We start from the raw sequence: 5074 nt of genomic DNA, 5'->3' as shown, positions 1-5074 counted from the left end.
ACACAAAAAAATGAGGAATTTCAAATAGTTAATTTGATACTAATATCGATATATTTTTGTCAAATTTTTATGATATCTTCAAACATATATTTTATTAAAAAATAAAAGCATCACCGTTTTCTCAAAATCACATAAAACCATATTATATAACATCGACTGAAATAAAAAATAAAATGAAATATTAAAATCACGATGTATCTCACTGCATTGCGCGAGTACGCTTCTAGTAATATTAAAATCGAGATGTATCTCGTTGCATTATGCAAGTAACCTTCTAGTATATATATATATATATATATATATATATATATATATATATATATATATAATATGCAACTTTTGTATTTTTATGAGAGAAAAGGGTACATTTTCCTGTTTTTGCTGCCCCTACATTTTTTTAATTAACCTTCTTTTTCATTGTATTTCCCTCTTTTTGGATTTAGCTTTGTCGCTTCTTATGATTCTCCCACTTTATCCCGACATTAACATTTGTATTGTATTATCCAACAATTTCACCTTTATTTCAATCCTTCTATGAGGGTAAATTCGTCATTTTCACAATTACCTAACATATATCGAGAGGAAAATTCGGTTGCAATTATGTTTTCGATTGTGAGTTGGAGGATAAAGGAGGAGAGCGCAATACGTGTTTCCAGTTGTCCATATTCACCATGAATGATGAAATTGAACATTCGTGAATAATACACTATTCATGATGAATGATACACATTCGTGAAAAATAATGTAATTTGAATAATTTTACATAACTTATGATTTTATATAAGTTTTGTTTTTAGATACAAAAAAAGTTTGTAGGCTCGTAAGTCTATGGGCATAAAACAAAAAAATGATGTGAAATGTGATGTGAAATGTTAAAGTGTTGTTTAATAAGGTGAAAAACATACGAATTAAATCACTTTTATTGTTTCATATAAATATTGCAATTACTAAAAAATATAAAAGAAACATAATAATATTCGTGTCAAATTAAAGAAAATAAAATGTTCATTTTTTATGTAATTTTTTTTCATTTGTAAGCTTATTGTAATTAATATAATTTTGATTTAAAAAGGAGATGGTGTATAATTTCAATGAGAGGGAAAAAATTGAAGATTTACTGTTATGCCATTTTGAGAGTAATATTTGTATGTGAATGATGATATGTATGTATGTATATATATATATATATATATATATGTATATATATATGTATGTAGGGTTGGGTTTACGTGAGACCAATGTTTTTCGTGAGACCGTAAGACTAATTTATGTTCATTGATCAACTTTATAAGTTAATGATCTAATGATCTAAATTGCACGGTGGCAATTTTGTGATTATTGAGAAGTCTCGTGGCGTTTATGAATGTTTAGATTTTCAGATTGTATATCTAATCCAAGGGTTAACAATTGGTCTTACGGGTCTCACAAAAAACCATTGGTCTCACATGATCTCAAGTCTATGTATGTATGTATGTATATATATATATATGTTTGTGTGTATATATATATATATATATATATATATGTGTATGAAGGGGCGGAACACAAACTTTCCAAGTGCAGGGGCCGGACCTAATATTATATATTTTCAAAAATACCAAAAATATACTATCCAAAGTTATAACRTAGAAGTTAAACTTTGTTGCCTATATGAGATGCCACAAAATGATAAAGGATGCACCTGCTGAACTTCATTATAAAATAACCGGTCAAGAAAACCAATACATACACAATCAAGATTTTGAAACTACTCAAATAACGGATCTGATCTTAAATTAAAAGAAATAAGCGAGCAAGCTACAGGTGAGAGTGTATGCAAACAAGTAATAGATACAGTAAGCAGAAAATGTTCAAACCTTTTTCGGCAGCAGCTCTAACGGCATTAATGTTTGCAGTTCCATTGACCTTGTACATGTGGGAATTGGAACCAAAACCACCAACACAAGAGATATGGAAGATTAACGCATAGATTAAAACTAGTTTAATGATTGAAAATAGAAAGAAACCGAGTGATAGTTATCAACTACAAAAGATAGCACATAACAGCAAAGGGAAGAAGAAAGGAAAACCAAACAAAGATACATGTAAGCTTTTCATATTTTCTTCTTTTTTGAGCTAACAAAAAAGAGCTTTTTATCAGGGAAATTTAGTAAGAAGACGACAATACATACAACAGAACTGACTCCACAGAGTGCCGCCTTCCATGAATCACCTGACAGCAAGTCTCCTATCATAACATGAAGCAAAGACACAATGTACCGGCTATGTCTAGGACTACTAAGGTGCAAAGACACAATGTACTTGACAACGGTGTGTTGCTTCTAGAAGTCTGGTTAGTGGTTACTGAGGAGAATTTTAGTCCTTTAGTAATTTATGATGTTGGAGAAAATGCTTATGGCTTTGCAGTGTGGTTCAGAAAGCAATCCACAACCCAGAATCGCACCATGGTTTGGATGGCTAACCGAGATGCCCTAGTAAACAGAAAGCATTCAAAGTTGTCCCTTCAGGAAGATGGCGATCTAGTTCTGATAGATGCCGGTCAATACGTTATTTGGTCGACCAATACAAAGTCAACCTCTTCCTCAGTTGAATTGCAACTCCTTGGCATAGGTAATCTTGTACTCTGTAGTGGAGAACAACCTGTTTGGCAAAGCTTTGATTATCCGACTGATACCCTTCTTCCCAATCAACCTTTTACTGAAAACACACACACAACTTGTTTCTTCAAGAAGTTCTACTAATCACTCTTTGCCTCTTTGGGTTTCTATAAGGTTTTTTTTCGATAGTGAGAACATTCTTCAACTTCTTTACACTGGTCTAGGAACAAGAACTATTTACTGGCCTAATCTTAGGGTTTTGATTTCAAAACAAAAAGTTCAGCAGAACAGGGGAAAAGACCAATGTCCAATTACCAATGGTTTAATTTTATAACTTATCTCTATACTCTACAGCTGGTAGGAAATTCAGAACAGGTTAAGTTACAGAAGGACTTACCGTCGTCGAGAGCTCGCCGCCTGCGTCGCTGCCGCGGTGCTGCTGCCTGCGGCCTGCCTGTCGTCGTCGACTCGTCGTCTCGTCACTCATGACTCTCGTCGATGTCCACCTTCCAGCTTTCGCTGTCGTCTGCATCGTCGCTGGATCAAGAGTGGAGGGGCCGGTTGAATTTTTGTGTATACTTCAAGCATATGGACCAAGAATAATATCCTATCTAGACAAAAAAGCATAGGGGCCAGGGCCCCTAAAGGCCCCTAAGGCCATCCGCCCCTGTATGTATGTTCAAGTGAGAACACACATTTATATTGAAATTTTAAATTAGAATTTTTATTTTCAAGACCTTTTATTTAAAAGAAAATACATATTAATTAAGATAATTACCGAAAAAAAGTTGCAGATATTCTATCTATCTTCTTTTTCTGCAGTTGTTTGTGGATATTAATAATCACATATTTTTCGTCTAATCTTCCACCATGAAATCATTGGCAATTTTACTCCCAAAAAAATGAATTAAACTTATTTGCCTAAATCTCATATGTGAACACGAACATTGATGTTTCTTTATTGGCTGTTTGAAATGGAACTAATCGCAAAAAATCCCATAGAACATATATTATATATTGGTTGATATGTGCACTTGTGAATCTTAACATTGTTGAGTGAGTTTACAACTTTTAACTCAGATTCATATGTGAACTTATGAATAATAATGTTGACTCACATGTGAATCTTAATCATAACTTATACATGAGTCGGTTTAAACTTATAACCCTTATTTACATGTGAATTTTAATATATATATATATATATATCATTGATCTCCGTAACGTATATAATTAAATTTGAATACTTATTTATAGTTTAGGTAGGTCTGGATTTCTACGAGATTCGGGTTTTAGTGCATCGTCGAGGTCTCTGACAAGATTTAGGTTTTGGTGAATTGTCGAGATCTTCGTCAAGATCTGGGCAGCGCTGATGATGCTACTTCGATGGCGGGGGTGAGGGGAGGCCCTTGGACATGGAACTAGCATTGATGGTGCTACTTGGAACCGGAGTGTGGGTGGCGATAGATATTAAAGGGTTTGAAGGAAAAGTAGAAAGGTGGAACACTTAGGGCATAGATTTCAAATGACAACACATCGATTTTATGAAAACGTGAGAATAACATTTTATTATATTCAATCACATGTGATACTAAATTAGTGACACGAATGACCTTTGACGTAACCTGGGTTGTGGGCCAAATCACTTGCACACGACCAGATCCCCTTATGTGTACTATCACATGTGATAAAACATGTTCCCGCTTTTTCGTAAAATGAAGATTTCTCGTTTGAATCTTCATCTATATATTATAAAAACGGAGATGAAATCAACCTCTCTAAATCTCTTGTTAGGATAAATAAAGGGTAAAATGGTCGATGGTGATGTTTTTTAGGCTGAGATCTGTTAACGTATTAAACACAAATACACATTTTTACGTACACAAATTATAATAAAATTCAACAAATCATTCTAGGAAGAATGTTAACAATTACGACCCAAGTCAATAATCTAAAACACAACCACGTGAATTAGCTATCGATCACACTAAAATTTTTATTTTCAATTTATTAAAACTATTTCCATGATATAAGTTGAACAGTTTTGTAACTTCCACTGTAAATACATAAAACTCGAAATTCTTTAATTAATGCAACCACACAAGTACAGATGAAAATAGGGCGCAGAGCATGCAATCCTCGGTCCCAACTTTGCTCCATGTGTATAAATATTACTAAAAGAGCATGTGATCAGTTACGAGAACGTTATCAAGAGAGACGTGAGATAATTTCTTTGTTTTAAATATTTTTGTGAGGTTGCATCGACTAACATCCATTTTCCCGTTTTAAATATCTTCTTATTTATTAAAAGTAACATCAATCGCGCCTAACCAAAGCCATTTGAATGAAACAATAGTTAGCAAGACATTAATAGTTAGCAATAACTGTCGTTTGAGTTACAAATACGTCACTCTCTGTTTTAATACTGTTGATATTGATATCGTTTGTTACTTATTTTTTTAGTTTCTTGGCTTTCT

This window comes from Cynara cardunculus, assembly GCF_001531365.2.
Source record: "Cynara cardunculus var. scolymus isolate 2C chromosome LG 15, CcrdV1, whole genome shotgun sequence".
Lineage (NCBI taxonomy): Eukaryota > Viridiplantae > Streptophyta > Magnoliopsida > Asterales > Asteraceae > Cynara > Cynara cardunculus.
Note: the sequence above shows the minus strand (reverse complement) of the source record.